Source organism: Cetorhinus maximus, chromosome 20 (genome assembly GCF_964194155.1).
Source record: "Cetorhinus maximus chromosome 20, sCetMax3.hap1.1, whole genome shotgun sequence".
NCBI lineage: Eukaryota > Metazoa > Chordata > Chondrichthyes > Lamniformes > Cetorhinidae > Cetorhinus > Cetorhinus maximus.
The window spans coordinates 92502908-92519648 of NC_135898.1; the positions used below are offsets into that span (position 1 = coordinate 92502908).

At 50.3% G+C, this 16741-nt stretch overlaps 1 protein-coding gene across 1 annotated transcript in view; it reads left to right on the forward strand.

Annotated features, from left to right (window-relative positions):
• LOC144694615 (VPS10 domain-containing receptor SorCS1-like) overlaps window positions 1-16741 on the forward strand; it is a 776365-nt gene that overhangs the window by 633392 nt on the left and 126232 nt on the right. The window lies entirely within an intron of this gene.

Here is a 16741-nt window from a genome sequence, read left to right on the forward strand (position 1 = left end):
CCAAGACCAAAGCACCCCACAAAGCCAATGTATTACTTTTGAAATGTGGTCACTGTTGTAAGATAGGGGAACATGGCAGCTAATTTGTGTGCACAGCAAAGTGCCATCAAACAGCAGTGGTTGGTTAATCTGTTTGTGATGGTGTTAGTTGATGGATAAATAGCAGGATAGCACCCAGCTCTTCTTCAAACAGTGCCATGGGTTATTTTTCATCCACTTTACCGGCTAGATGGGGCCATAGTTTAACGTTGCATTCAAAAGATGGCACCTCAGACAGTGCAGCACTCCCTCAGTACTGCATTGAAGTTTCAGGTGGATTATGTACTTGAGTCTTTAGAGTGGTGTTTGAACCCAGGAGCTGACCCAGAGATGAGAGTGATACTACCAGGCCAACTAAACACAATACAAGCACCAGGCTGCTCACAGAATATTTGTTTGGTGAAGTGAGTGATGATGTGGGACATTAAATTGTTCTGGTTTTATGTCAGGTTACAATTCCTATTCAAGTAGAATGCTGTTATACAGTTATCACAGTCCCTGTGATGGATTCTGCACAATGGTGAGATTTAAGGCAAGAGGTTTGTGGACAGCATTAGATCCCAGAGCAACCTGCTCAGGAAACTTGTCACTGTTTTCTATTGGCACCCCCTGAGCAGTTCACACTGGAATATAATGTGCTTGCAAGGAAGACATGGGAACAGGGTCTACCCATCAAGTGTGTGAACTGACCCTCCACCTCTGCCACTTGGATTTGAATCCAGGCCAGAACTAGACTAGACAGAAAATTTTCCACCAGTAACTTTTGACTTGTACTGACCCCAGTTCCAAGCAGACTCAGGTGCAGCAAGCAGACTGCTTATAATTCAGCACTGTTTAGCAATAAGCATTTGAGACATTATAGATTCTGAAGGAGCTTTTATAAGCGGTAGACACTGAGAGGTTGTTTCCCATGGTTGAGGAATCAAGCACAAGGGGGCACAGTCTCAGAACAAGAGGCCAATCATTTAGGACTGAGATGAGGAGAAATTTTGTCACTAAGAATGTTGTGAATCTTTGGAATTCTCTATCCCAGAGGGTTGTGAATGCTTCATCGTTGAACATGATTAAGGCTGGGGTAGACAGATTTTTGATCTCCCAAGGAATCAAGGGATATGGGGAGCGGGCAGGAAAGTGGAGTTGAGGTCAAAGATTAGCCATGATCATATTAAAAGGTGAAGCAGGCTCAAGGGGTCATATAGTCTACTCCTGCTCCTATTTCTTATGTTCTAATAGGTTGGTGAATTTCAGGAGTAGAATTTTCAGGAGCAGAAATATCACCTGATGCAGCAGGGCCTGAAATTGAGGCACATCGTTGGGCCAGACTAAAGAGAATGAGGCCAATCCTTGTCTGTGACTTTTCATCGGAACTCCGTCGGATGAAGAGTCATATTGGGCTGGAAAGATTAACTCTGTTTCCCTCTCCAAAGGTACCACCAGACCTGCTGAGCTTTTCCAGCACTTTCTGTTCTTATTTCAGATCTCCAGCATCCTCAGTATTTTGCTTTTATTATGAATTGAAGTTCCCTCAAATGCTAATAAAGCCTCTGGTTTCCCTTTGCTGATATAAAGATGTAAAAGAGCCAGAAAGGTAAAACATAATGTCGACATTTAGTTACTCTACAGAGGGAAACAAATGAAAAGGCTGAAGAAAGCAAAGTTGTAAGTCAGAGGGGAATAACTAAAGCAATTGCAGAATAAAGTAACCTACTTTGAGATTGAAAGCTGTGATCTCTGCTGCCTCTTATCCATAGTAAGCACTGTTCAGTTACATAGATAGGTTGGAGCAGTTAGGACTGTTCTTCTTGGAGGAGAGAAGGTTGAGAGGAGATTTGATAGAGGTATATAAAAGCATGAGGGGTCTGGACAGAGGAGATAGGGAAAAACTCTTCCCGTTACTGGAAGGATCGAGAATAAGGGGGCACAGAATTAAGGTCATTGGCAAAAGAAGCATTGGAGACGTTAGATAAAGTGTTCCTCACGCAGCAAGTGGCTGGGATCTGGAAAGCACTGCCGGGGAGTGTACTGGAAGCAGATTCAACTGAGGCATGTGAGGGAATTGGATGATTATCCGAAAGGGAAGAGTGTTCAGGGCTATGAGGAGAAGACCAGGAAGTGGCATTAGGTAAATTTCTCCGGAGGTTCGGCACAGGTACGATGGGCTGAATGGCCTCCTTCTGTGCTGTAACAATTCTGTGATATTGGAAACTAGGACTAAGTTCTTAGACATTCAACTGCACACACGCTCAGCAGAATTAGCCAGTTTGTAGCTTCCTACAGGGAGCACACACACCAGGATCCAGAATTACTAAAAGTTAAGGCAAGTGACTTAAATGAAAAGAAAGACCCACATTTATGTAACGCCTCTCATAACCTCCCAAAGTGCCTTACAGCCAATCAAGTGCTTTTGAAGTGTTGAATGCACATCTGGGAACACGGGAGGGAACTGCAGTAAAACTGGAATTTGCAGCGAGTGATAAAGGAGAGAGAGTGAAAGCTAAAATATTTTTATGTGTTTAGTGGGCACTCAGAAAGGTAAATCATACTGGACAGTTTGTTACAGCTGCTGGAGAAAGCACCTCACTGAGGGAACCCGAGCGTCTGATGATCACTGGAACCTGGAGTAAAGCAAGGTTGTTGAATGGCCATTTCTTTTTATCACCTGTGGTTTGGACTGTGACCAAAGCAGCAAGAAAAATGTCCCACTTAATGTCAACTCTACAGGAGTTCCAGAAAGTAGAACCACTTTACTGCGCAACACTCAGGCTGACTCTGTCCCCTTCTACTGATCACCGATACAGTGAGCACAAGATGGGATATGCTGGGCCGAATTTTAAACTGAACTGAATATTATTCTGTGATTTTCAGGAACCGCTCAGGGCATTTCTTGACTGTACAGCACACGTAAAGTGGTCGATAGCGAGTCGGCACCCTTACCTACATCTTTTTCCGTTAATATTTCCCTTGCTGCAACATAAGTCATTAGGGATATAGAAGTGGTCACCTGACTTGCTATTACCTGGTTTACACTTGCAAGAAGCAATAATCTCCAGTCGCTGACCCCACCTCACCCCCGACACTGTTTTTTATTCTTTATTCTTTGGAGGGATTTGGGCCTCGCTAGCAAGGCCAGCATTGGTTGACCATCCCTAACTGCCTTTCAGGGCAGTTAAGAGTCAACCACATTGCTGTGGGTCTGGGAGTCACTCGTAAACCAGACTGGATAAGGACAGCGGATTTCCTTCCCTAAAGGACATTGGGTGAACCAGAAGGGTTTTTACAGCAATTGATAATGGTTTCACGGGCCAGACTTTTCCGCTCGGCGGGCGGGCGGGCGCTGACACACTCGAGCGTAAGATGGCGCGCGATGATATCGGGCGAGCGTCCCGACATCATCGCGCACTCGCGTGTTACTTCGGTCGGCGGGCAGGCACAGGAGACAGTTGTCTGCACCCGCAGACACTAAGCAGTCCCGTTAAGGCCCTTAATCATCTAATTGATTGGAACTGTTCACTGTCCGTCCAGCCAGGCACAGAAGCCAAACAACCTTTGCATTTTTGGCGAAACTCCATCCACGGGCGGGATGAGGTTTCGACCAGTGATTTAAAAAAAATAAAAACTTTTTACACTCCTATTTAACCCGTCCCTGCTCGTGTGACAGAGCACGTTTTCATTGTTTTAAAAATCTTAATTTTTATTGATTAAAAATCCTCAGCTCCCTGAAGCCTCAGGGAGCTTTGACTGCGCTCCCCCGCGTGCATGCGCAAATATCAGCGCTCGCGTTCCTCCCGCCTCCCCCCCCCCACCCCCACCCCGGCAGCGCTGAGCGCGCGTTTCACGCTAACTGCCCGTTAATTGGCCGGCCGGCGTGAAACCGCGGCCAGGGCCCCATCGCGGGCGGCAGTCGGTTTCTCGGCCGCTCCCAGGCCCACCCGACGAGGGCAGAATCCTGCCCGTGGTCACCATTACTGACTCTAGCTCGATATCCCAGATTTGTTGGGTGGAACTTTCCCCTCCGGCCTAACGGCGGGAAGGGCCAGAAAATTTGGGGGAAGGTCAAAAGCCGGAAACCAGCAGTTTGGAATTTTTCCCCTCACCGCTTTCCTGATGGGCTGATGGTGAGTCAGGTTCCCTGCAAATTCACGGCAGCGAATCCATTACCATCTCATGAATGCTCATTAAAAAACGCTGCTCACCACAATCCAACCCTAACCCCTCCCAACCCTAGCGCCATATCGGCGGGAAATTAGACCGGTCCGAATCACGTGTGGATGTAAGTGGCGAGCAGCTGTTGGCTGTCACTCCTCCTCGTGGCTTTGAGGTGAGTGGGGCACTGAAAGCCCACCCACTCAGCGCTGCTCCGCATCCTCACCGAAGCCAGTGAGACGCTTACACTGGTGGGGGTGTAGGTTTGCGAACTTCACTGCCTTCCTCCGTTGTCCGGGGAGGTATTATTTGGAGGCTCAGTAACCCAAATAGAGAGCAGCCTTGTGACCAGGAGGAGTTGGGTGGGGGGATGGGGGTGAAGAAGGGAAGGAGACACAGGGAACAATGGGCAAAGGTGGGGGTTGGGGGACAATGAATGGCAGGCAGAGGGGAGAGCGAGGTGAGATTGGGGAGGGAGCGGGGCCGCGGGGAAGCTGGAGTCAGGAACACAGACGGAGTAGGGGCTGGCGTGGGGACAGAACTCCATGGCCCGGATTTTGCCCTTCAGTGGCGGTGGGCAGGAGCGGTCAGGAAGCCGACTACCGCCCACAACCGGGGCCCGACCGCGATTTCATGCTGGCGGAACAACTGAGGCCCACCCAGCGGTCAGCACTGCCTCGGTGAGGGGGGCGGAGGAGGGCGAGCAGGGAACTTCACACATGTGCGCAGGAAATGAACATTTTAAAAGTAAAAATAAAGAATTTTAAGTTGTTAAAAAACATGTCCCCTCATGCGTCTCTGTCCCATGAGCAGGTACAAGTTACTAACGAAATGTTTAAATTTTTATTTAATGTTTAATTGCTGACGGAAACCTCACCCCCGACCGTGGATGAGGTTTTCTAAAAAAAACCCAAAGGCCGCTTGGCCTTTTCGCCCGCCCGCCAACCGTCCGGGTGGTATGTGAAACTTTCCCACGGGCTTGTGGGTCCCCGCTAGACGTGACCATGCATATAGCCTCGAGATGGGGAGGGGGTGAGGTCCACACTGAGCATTGGAACATCTACAGTTATGGGTTCAGGTAGGAGGGTTGAAACATCCACAACAATGACGATGGAGCCCTTGATTACTGGGGGAGGCTGGAGAATAACAGGCGGAATTTCTACCTGTACACTGTGGGGTTCCAGGGAGATCGGAGGGACAGTGACAATCATGGAGGGAGGGTCAAGGCTGTTCTCCTAGTAGAATATGAGCTTTGTCAGGTCAAAGTTATGGCGCAGTCAGAAATCAAAACTGGAAAAGAATCTGGACCCGGGGGTGGGGGTTGGAGTCAGTGTGGGAGGAGCCCAGGCTACACGATGAGCCCCACTTCACAGGGCAGACTCAATCTGCTTGCACTGAAAACATTGAAATGAAGTCGGAGCTGAGAGAAAAGTGAAAGATCTCCTTGGGAAGGTTCCATTGGAGCCATTGCCATTTTTAGCGCTTTAAAGCTAGATTGCAGGAGTCACTGGCCTCACCAAACAGTCACTCTGTTTCAGTATTATCACACAGGAATGTGAAAATTGGGAATGCAGGCAACTGTTAAGGAGGTGTAGCTGCTGCATATACGGCAAATCATCAATCAAAGCCTCGAATGTGCTTTCTCCAATCTGCATGGCTAACGTGCCAAAGGGAATCCGTTTGTTACTCCTGTGCCAGTTAACTTTAATCAGTGTGCCCCTTCTGAGGTGGGAGGAATGGGTTTTGTAAGATGGCGCATGTCATTAAGGCATCCAAACCTTTTCCAACCTCTGTGCGATTTGAAATGCTGAGTGTCAGGGTTGGCATCTTGGTCATCTCCCTCCGTGAGTTTGCGCCTCAGCTACAAGGATGTGTCAGCGATAAGACTAGTAGCGCAGACGCAGCTCAACGCCATGACAGTGGCTTGTGGTTTGCGAGTGGGAGCTTTACTATCTTTCCCCCGTGAATCATTACTCTGTTATATCGATCATCCCACAGAGAGAAGGAGGAAACAATAATGGAGCCTGGGCTCCATGCTGCCTTCTGCCTTCCATGGTGCTCATGGAATGGGGGAGGAGAAGAAGGGCCCAATATCACCGAGCGCAGCTTCGGGAGGAGGCTCCGCCTGAGGTCCAGGGTCTAGGGGAGCCCCAGCAACAACCAAAAGATGAGGAGGTTAGACCGTACCAAGCAGGCAACTTGTTCAATCAAGGGTCTACCACACAAGACTCTCCTGTCTGCAGATGAGTGAGAGACAATACCACACACTCCTACACTTGTCCAGAGATCAGGTGGATCACATCTTCCACACTCTGTGGGGGATCTAACACCCTGTAGACTGGGAGGACATCCCTTGCCTCTGGCCCTGGAGGTCACCATTGCACTCAATTTCTTTCCCTGCGGATCATTCCAGGGATCCACAGGGGACCTGTGCACTATCTCACAAGCTGCCACACATAAACGCATCAAGGAGGTGGCAGATGCTCTCTACAGTCAGGCTCATCATTATGTGAGGTTCACAGTTGATGAAGATAGCCAGGCTGCTAGATTTAATATCTCAGGCTTCCCTAGAGAACAGGGTGCAATCGATTGCACACATGTGGCTTTGAGAGCTCCATGGCATCAGCCTTTGATGTTCATTAGCTGGAAAGGCTTCCACTCCATCAATGTTCAACTGGTGTGCGATCATCGGAAGCACATCAGGCACGTTTGTGCCAGGCACCCTGGCTCATACATCCTGAGTCACTCCCAGGTGCCTCACATATTCGAAGCGAGTCCAGGGCTGGCTGCTTGGGGAGAAGGGGGTACCCGCTCATGACACCCGTGCGTTGCCCTCAGAGTGCCTCGGAGGAGAGATACAACGTGGTGCATAGCTCCACACGATCCATTATCTAGCAGACAATTGACAGCCTGAAGATACACTTCCAATGTTTGGACCACTCAGCTGAGGCTCTGCAAACACTCCTGAGAGGGCCTCCTGCAGAGCTGTGGCCTGTTGTGCCCTTCACAACCTGGCACTTCAAAGGGGGATGGATCCCTCGCCGGAGCGAGACATGGAGGGGCCTGACAGCTCCTCGAACGATGAAGAGCAGGAGGGTCAGGAACCTGAAGAGAAAGATGAGGGTCGGTTTCTACGCTTCTACACGATAATGTCATTGAGGAAGCACGATGTGAAATACGCGGACGTGACACATTGATAGCCTCAAAATTCCAGGAGGAGTAAGGTGCGGGCAACGGGAGACAGCCATATTCATCCTGTTCCTTAGCACCATTGCACTGAAAGGGATTTACAACCAGTCACATCAACAGCAAGTTCAGCATTTGGACTCGCACCTTCAACCCTCATGATTCACCAGGCCAAGATCTCTGGAAAGAACAGCGGTGAACTCTGTATTGACGCACTCTGGAAGGTGAAAGTAGACACAAGAACGCAAATGCTGCATCAAAGAACATGATGCAGCCGTGGCCACCTTAATGGGAAACTCCAGCAGGCAGTGAGCTGAGGGCACAGTTGGACATATCGTCACCTTGTTAGGTCTTGTGTTTTAGCACTGCCACTGAGGAGACACGACTGCAACTATCCCTTCAGGCTACTGAGCAGCCCTCACCCAATATTGTCCCACAAGCAATAAGTGTTACAACTTCATTTAGCGCTCACTTGCAATAAAGATTTTGACACATCTCCCTGATGGCGCACAAGGGTCCAGTAACTATCTTGGTGGTTGGAGCTAAGAAGGAACAGGGGCAGAAAACACCAGTGGGAGTTGTCTAAAGGCCTCCAAACAGTATTAGTAAGGTATGGGACGGCATTAAACAGGAAATTAGAGACGCATGTAACAGTAATCATGGGTGACTTTAATCTACATATAGACTGGGCAAACCAAGTTAACAATAATACTGTGGCAGATGAATTCCTGGAGTGTATACGAGCTGTTTTTTTTTAGACGAGTACATCAAGGAACCAACCACGTAACAGGCTATCCTAGATTTGGTATTGTACAATGAGAAGGGGTTAATTAATAATCTTGTTGTGCAGGTTCCTTTGGGGAACAGTGTTCATAACATGTAGAATTCTTCATTAGAATGGAAAATGAGGTAGTCCAGTCTGAAACTAGGGTCCTAAATCTAAACAAAAGAAACTATGTAGGTATGACGCATGAGTTGGCTAAGATAGATTGGGGAAACTTCATTAAAAAGAATGATGGTGGAAAGGCGATGGCTAATATTTCAGGAATGAATGTACACATTTCAATAGTTATACATTCCTTTCTGGTGCAAAAACACACCAGGAAAAGTAGCCCAACCATGGCTAACAAAATAAATTAAGGATAGCATTAGACCTAAAGAGGAATCATATAAAGTTGCTAGAAAAAGTAGGGGGGTGGGGGGTGCGGGAAAGAAAGGAGGTGGGGGGAGTGGTTTGTTGGGACAAGCAAGCAGTGACAGGAGGAGATAACCAAAAGATGTCACAGACAAAAGAACAAAGAAGTGTTGAAGGTGGTGATATTATCTAAAAGAATGTGCTAATTAAGATTGGATGGCAGGACACGCAAGGTAGCTCTAGTAGGGGTGGGGTGAAATAAACGATGGGTGGAATACATCTAAAAATAATGGAAATAGGTGGGAAAAGAAAAATCTATATAAATTACACCCCCCCACCCCCCACCGCCCCCTTAAACCAGCTTATATTTCACCCCTTTCCTATTTCTACTTAGTTCTGTTGAAGGGTCATGAGGACTCGAAACGTCAACTGTGTTCTTCTCCGCCGATGCTGCCAGACCTGCTGAGTTTTTCCAGGTATTTCTGTTTTTGTTATAAGTCCCTTATAGTCTGAAACAGGAGATTTTATAATAGAGAACAAGGAAATGGCAGAGCAATTAAGCAACTACTTTAGCTCTGTCTTCACGGAGGAAGACACAAATAACTTCCCAGAAATGCTAGAGAATCAAGTGCAGAATTTTACCTTCCGCGGGCCTGACCTGATCGAGTGTAAAATGGCACAAGATGGCGTTGGGCAAGTGTCCCAACATCATCCAGGACTTGAGCAATCTTCAGGTCGGCGGACGCACGTGGATGTCGGAGCTGTGCCCACCATGAATTAAAAGGCCACTTAAGGCCATTAAAAAGGCAATTGATGATGATTTTTCATTGCCCGTGCGATTTCGCACTCGTCACACGGGCAAAGCGGGCAGGTGGGCAGCTCACTTTTAACAAAACCTCATCCAAGGGCGGGATAAAAAGGGTCAGCAGCATTGCCAGTGTGAGCAGTGAGGAGTTTTGGAGATAGTTTGCAGTTGGTTGCTTACTGGTACTTGGCAGCTTCATCTCTGTTCAGAGCTTCATTCTTAGCATTTCCAGGCTCTATTCCAGGACTCATTGGTGTCTCCAAGGTCCCCGGAGGATTCAGTCTGTTTGGACCCTTCCAGGTATCAGACAGCCTTCCCTTACCCTGGGAATGGGGATTGTGGTCTCCGCTGGAGGCATCTCCTCTGAGGAGGAAGAAAGGGGCAGAAGGGAGAGGAGGACACGTATCCCAGTGCAGATTCCAGGGGAGGGACCTGTGGGGGGAGAGGCGCAGGCACAAGGGGCGCAGGGCCAGCAGGAAGTCCAAAACACAAAGGGCCGCATAAGATGTCACTATCCTGCTGCCAGGGTTTACAGGCGGCGATGCAGCTACCTCAATATGTCTGAGGTGAAAGGCCAAAGGAGGCTCCGTTTCTCCAGGGAGACAGTGACCCCCATTTGTCAGATGATTGGACCTGAGATCAGCTCCGACTTTGTGGGTGGACAACCCATGCCAGTGGCTCTGAAGGTCACAGTGGCCCTCAACTTCTATGCTTCCGGCTCTTTCCAGGGGTCAGTGGGGGGTCTGTGTGGAGTCTCCCAATCAGCTGTCCACAGTTACGTCAAGCTGGTGACAGAAGCTCTGTTCAGGTGGGTAATGACATTTATTCATTTCCGTATGGACAAGACCAGCCAGGCAGAGCGAACCAGAGGCTTTGCGGCCATTGCTGGCTTCCCCCGCATCCAGGGTGCTATAGACTGTACACATGTGGCCATCAAGGCGCTAGCGGGTCAGCCAGGTGCCTTGTCAACAGGAGGGGCTCCCACTCCATGAACGTGCAGATAGTGTGTGACCACAGGATGCAGATTCTGCAAGTCTGTGCAAGGTACCCTGGCAGCTCCCATGATGCCTACATCCTCAGACACTCTCAGGTGCCGAGGCTCTTCAGTGCTCCAGCCCGACTGGATGGGTGGCTGCTGGGTGACAAGGACTATCAGTTGAAAAGGTGGCTCATGACATCTCTCCACCATCTAAGAACAGAGGCCGAGTAGCGTTATAATAGGAGTCATGCTGCCACAAGGACAGTGATAGAGAGGACCATAGTGTTCTAAAGTTGTGCTTCCGATGCCTGGACCATTTAGGGGGAGCACTAAAATACCCCGCAGAGCGGGTGTCACTGATAGTGGTTGCATGCTGCACACTCCACAATCTGGCACTGGCAAGGGGGGACCCACTGGAGGAAGAGGATGTAGATGCAGCTCCACAGGCCCCAGAGGATGAATCCATTAGTTAATCAAAAGAGGAACATGGTGAGGAGAACACTGAGGGTGTGGAGAGAGACCTCTGTATCTTTCAGGGAGGCAGGGACACCAGGGACACCTTGATCCAACGCCCCTTCAGCTGGGCTGCCAAAGATTTGCTACCATCTCAGGTCAGGGCCGCTGCCTCCATCCCAAATGTCTGAAATGACCTTTTCATTTGAACCCACTCAGTGCCTGTGCAATAAAGTTTAGAGCCATTCGCATCCAGCATTACATACTGGTGTACCCTGCACCAAAACTTAAAAGGTGAAGTATACTCAAGCCATTACGACAAAAGCAAATTTATATAATTTTGATACTCACAAATGAACATAGCTATATCTGGTGTTAATGCCCACACCAGAAAACATATAAACAAAACATGGAAAACCAAAAGATTACTTGTGAACAGTCCCTCTTGTGCTCATGGTGCCTTAAACTTACATTTGCGAATGCTGCGTCTTGGTGCACACACCCCCATCGCTGGCACCGGCATTGGAGGCAGCTGCTGACTCTGCTGTCTTGTTGGCCTTGATGACCTTGGTGGTCGTCCTCTGGCCAGTGGAGCCTGTGAAGGCACGGCCTGGGAGGGAGCGGCCAGTGCCATGGCTGGCATCTCCCCAGTCGCCGCAGACTCATCAGATGACAAGGTCCCTGGCAGAGGGGCAGAGGAGCTGCTGCTGTCATCCAGAGTGCCTGAGAGGAGCCCACAGAGACAACAAGCAGGTCGTGTGCCAACGTCAGGTCACTCTGGAACTCCCTGCTCGCCATTGATGGACGGACACCTAGCTGAGATACTGGGTGCCTCATCCATCTTCCACACGGACACGGACCACCTGAGGTCATTGCCTGTGTGAGGGCTGTAGGTCTGAGCGCAACCCCAGGAACCCCTGATTCTGTCCCTGGAGCTGCCTCTCCATGAGAGTCACCACTCGGCCATGAGGGTCAACACAGTGCTCATGCTCGGCATGGACTCCTCCACAACAGAGACCATGGCACGCAGACCCTCATGGACCTTCACCGGATCATCCTATACATCCCGCTGGACATCCACATCTGCTGCCTAATGGATGACTCCAGAGGCTCATCATCTGCCTTTGACTCAGCATCATCCTGGTCTCCAGCAGTCCTCCGACTGCCGGCACCCTGGGCACTCTCTACCTTCGCCTGCTCCTCAAGCGAGTGTGAAGTGGCCTCACCAATGTGCACCGGCACTCTAGTCACCAATCTAATGTCCACCGAGGTGCTGGTATCTGCGCTGGTGCCTGGTTCAGAGAGCGGGTGTGACACAGATGCATCTAAGGCCCAGCAGCCCTCTGGCATCAGGGCTGGCTCTTCAGGGTCCTGAGAATGAGTGCATACTGCGGAATTTAAGAGAGAACAATGACATATCATCAGTTAAAGTCATCACATTGTCACTGTGCCTGCCAGGCACCCTGGTGAGACAATGGAGGTCTGCATCATTGTCTTTCAATGATCAATGGGGACTCCAGGTTTGAGGCTGCCATCAATGATGGGACTACACTAGAATGTTTGCACGATCTGAAACTCTCACCTCTGTGCACTTCACCCTTACCTCCGTCAGAGACCCCAGCCTCTCCAGGATTGGCTGCCGAGGTGGGCGGTGGCTCTCCAGCTCCAAAGCGTCCATTTCAAACCTCATCATGATTCTGAGGTTTTGGAGGGCCTCTGCCTGTCCGTGACCTCTCTCTGTTTTTATGACTCACCTTCTCCTGAAAGGACAGAGGGGCATTGATTAGTCCACTCTCTACCTGCAGCGCCATTGCAGCCTGGCCAACCCCACCTGAGCAACACCTCGCAGGGCACATCTGAGTCGTGAGCCTCGAGCCGCAAGGCACTCAGTCCAGCAGCCAGGGCTCACCCCCTTGGCCAGCTCCAGTGTCATTGACAGTTGGCACTCAGACTCAAACATCCCTGAGCTCCACGGGGAACAACCAGCCCTTAACACTTCTCCGCACTGATCCATGACCACACGGCACTCACCCAGGCCAAGCGCAGCAGGTCATTGAACCTTCTGCAGTTCATGGCAAAAGTCGTGGCTGCTGACCTTGGCTGCCACCTCCTCCCAAGCTTTTTTGGTCTGGCTGTGGCCTTCCCCCTGCCACCCCTGGGAATGACGGTGTCCCGCCTGACACCCACCTCCTCCACGAGGATCGTGAGGCACTCGTCCGAGAAACGGGGGACTGAATGTCTACCCAACCTGACCTCCCGCCTGACCTCTCCGGCCACTGGCAAGGCCATTTCTCCAGTCTTCAGACCGAAGAAAGATCCTCCCCTGGCAGCCTTCAGGGAGCTGCCTCTGCCCATTTTGAACCACCCGCTAGGCGGCCACTAGACCCAACGCCTGACAGGCCCCCATCCCCGCCCCGGCCCTTCCCGACCATTCGGGAGACGTGTTTCACGCTGGGCGGGCCTTAATTGGCCAGCCAGCGTGTAATTGCAGCCATGGACCAATCACAGTCAGGGCCCTGTTCCCGGCCGCTCCCGGCCTGCACACCCAACAAGGGGGAAATTCAGGCCCAAGTGTTTAGTGAGAAGGAGGAATTGCAGGAAATTAGTGTTTAAAAATTAGAAATTACTAAAAAAACGTACTGAAGAAATTAATGGGACTGAAAGATGATAAATCCCCAGGGCCTGATTATCTACATCCCAGGGTACTAAAGGAGGTAGCCATGGAAACAGTGGATGTTATCTTCTAAAATTCTATAGATTCTGGAACAGTCCAGGCAGATTGGAGGGGGGGCAAATCTAACCCCACTATTTATAAAAGGAGGGAGGGAGAAAACAGGGAATACAGACTGGCTAGCCTAACGTCAGTAGTCGGGAAAATGCTAGAGTCTAACAGCAAAGGTTCACCAGACTGATTCCCGGGATGGCAGGATTGTCGTATGAGGAGAGATTGGGTCGACTAGACCCTGTATTCACTGGAGTTTAGAAGAATGAGAGGAGATCTCATTGAAACATATAAAATTCTGACAGGGGTGGACAGACTGGATGCAGGGATGATGTTTCCTCTGGCTGGGGAGGTTGTCTAGAACAAGGGGTCACAGTCTCAGGATACGGGGTAGGTCATTTAGGACTGAGATGAGAAGAAACTTCTTCACTCAGAGGGTGGTGAACCTGTGGAATTCTCTACCACAGAAAATTGTGGAGTGCAAGTCACTGAATATATTTAAGAAGGAAATAGATAGATTTCTAGACTCTAAAGGCGTCAAGGGGTGTGGGGAGAGAGTGGGAGTATGATGTTGAGATAGAGGATCAGTCATGATCATATTGAATGGCGGAGCAGGCTCGAGGGGCCGAATGACCTCCTGCTGCTCCTATTGTCTATGTTTCTGTGTTAACATGGCATGAGCGTGAGGCTTACAAAGAGAGGTATCACTGACGAGGAGGATGGCTCTCCCTGGTTAGAAGAGAGCACATATATGAATATGCACAATGCCTTCAAATGAACCAAACCATTCTCAGTGACATCAAATGTAGTTACAAAAGTGCACGATTTATACAGTGATTGAGCACCCGTGACCCAGAAGTGATGTTAGCGATGTTAATATTTCTTAATTTTCCTAACCCTAGCACTACACCTTGTTGTGGCCCCGACATCCACAGCAGAGGTGGAGGCAGCCTGCTGACTGCTGCGCCCTGTTGCCTGCAATGACCTTGGAAGATGTCCTCTGGATGTCTGGCCTGACAAGGGTCTCCTGCTCAGGGGCAGTTGAACCCTCCTCGGCCTGAGCAGCTGAAGCTGATGGGGTCACAGGCAGAGGGGATTTGGAGCAGCTGGACACCCTTGGAGTGTCCCGTGTGGAGGCCCCCAGGGTGAGCAGATGATGCCCTTTCCCCCTGTGGGTGCCCGAGGGCCCCTCCCTGACTCCTCGAGAAGAAGGGGCATCTGGAGGGAGGTCAAGGTGGCCTGGCCCCCCACCTCTCACCTAGCCACTGATGGATCCCACCAATGTCTATAGCCACGGAGTGCAGGCCCGAGTGCACATCCGACAAAACCTGTAGGACCAAGGTCACCAAGGCAGTCGCCATCCTTCCCATGGTGACCGCAAGGCGCTCGCATGTCAGAATCGTGACATCAGACAGACGCAGACGGACTCCCCCACTCCTCTCTCTGGTCAGCTGAGTGACTCTTGCATCTCCACCAGCTTTTCCACCGCCTGTTGTTGCATCTCCAGCATTGTGTCAGTGACCACTCGCAGAGTTCATCGTCTGACTTGATTCAGTGAGTGTCAGGGACCTGGGCTGCCAATGCCTCTGGCTGCTGGGAGGTGTTCTCCAGAACATGACCCCGAGCCTAATCTAGAACTGTGACCCACCGGGGTGTGTGTCTCTGCGCTGGCGCGGGGTGCGGGTGAACGCAGTGATGGATCTTCCTTGGATGGCTCCTCAGTTTCCTGGTCTGAGGTGGGCTGGGGGGGTGGGGCTTATGTTGGCCCTGCTTCTCAGCCTGGACCTGCTGGTGCCTGTAAGAGGGAGAAGATAGATTTAATTCATGAGCAGGCAGAATGAAAGATTGCTTGCCACTCATTATGAATGTCAGGAGGTGATCAACTCATCCGTACTAGGATTCTGGGAGAAGCCAATCTCACCTTCCCCACACGAGTGACCCCTGTCCTCCCAAGCCATCTCAGCAGCATCCTCCTCAAATTTGGACTGCTCTGCGAGGTAGACTGTCCCTCCTCCCGTCTGGGATCTTCCCCTCCTGTTGTGGGCAAGCTTGGACTGCATGAAGAGAAAAGGAAGGAAGGTGATGAGAAGGGAAAGAGCAGAGATTGGGATAAATGCAAGCCTCCTGCCTGTGGCGAGCTACCCCCCAGAAAGGGCTGTGGACGTAAGTTTTTGCAGCCTGATGGATGAGATGGTGGTGATGTGAAAGTATCCTTGAGATAGTCAGTGCTGATATGTGTCCCCTTGCTAATGTGCAAGATCCCTGAAGAATGTAGCCCTGTGAGTGCATGATGAGAGTGTGAGATTGGAGTGAGCTGAAGATTAACTTACCCTGGCGGAGGGGATGAGATCATACATCTCCTTCCCGCACTGGATTGCACTACGGCAGCGGTTTCCAGCTGTGCTGACCTGAGCAGCGGTGCTGACCTGAGGCCGGAGCGGTGAGGCTGGTGTACCTCCTGGGGCCATCCCTCGGGTACAGCACATCCCAGGGTTGGCTCTGGGTACTCCTCTTATCAAAGTGTCGAGGGTGTCGTGGTTTAGCCTCGGGGCAGCCTCCTTCTTCTCCTGCTTCTTCTTGAAAGGCAGCTGGGCTGGAGAGGGTGAAATGGTGTGTGCTCGGGTGGTGTTTCGATATGGCACCCAGACCTCTGACCCCATTAGGGAATGGCAGGGCAGCCAAATCCAGTTCCCCACCCGCCAGGTGACTTGGGGAAATACTTGCCCATGCATAATTAATAAGTTTCTGAGCGCAAAATTGGGCGAAATTTCCCGCCGCTCCGACCAGTAGGAAACACGCCACAGAAACCGCCTGCCACGGCACTTAGTTTCCAAAGCGGAAAACTCTTCCCATTAATTGAATTTAAATTGCACCAGCTGCCGTGGTGGGATTTGAACCCATTTGTTCCCAGAGCATTAGCCTGGGCCTCTGGATTATTACCATCCTATCCTACTCATTGTGAACCTCCCAATCAGAGTTTCACTGGAACATGGGCGTAAGATTTCTGTAGGGATTCTCTCAATCTACTTCCGTAACTTCAGCAGAAGCTCAGTGGAAACCCTGTGGAATGGATATAATCAGCTGTTTAATGAGGTCTATTTACAGGCAGCAGTTGCCTGAACCATTGCAGAACATTAAGTGCAAACGAGGCGAAGAAAAAAGTCCCACTGAAAGTCAACGACACAAAAACACTGGACAACGTAATCAAGAGCTTTTGTGCTCGAGACTAGACTTTATTTTTCCTTCCATTGTTTGGTAGATAAGGCAAATGTCAGTTTA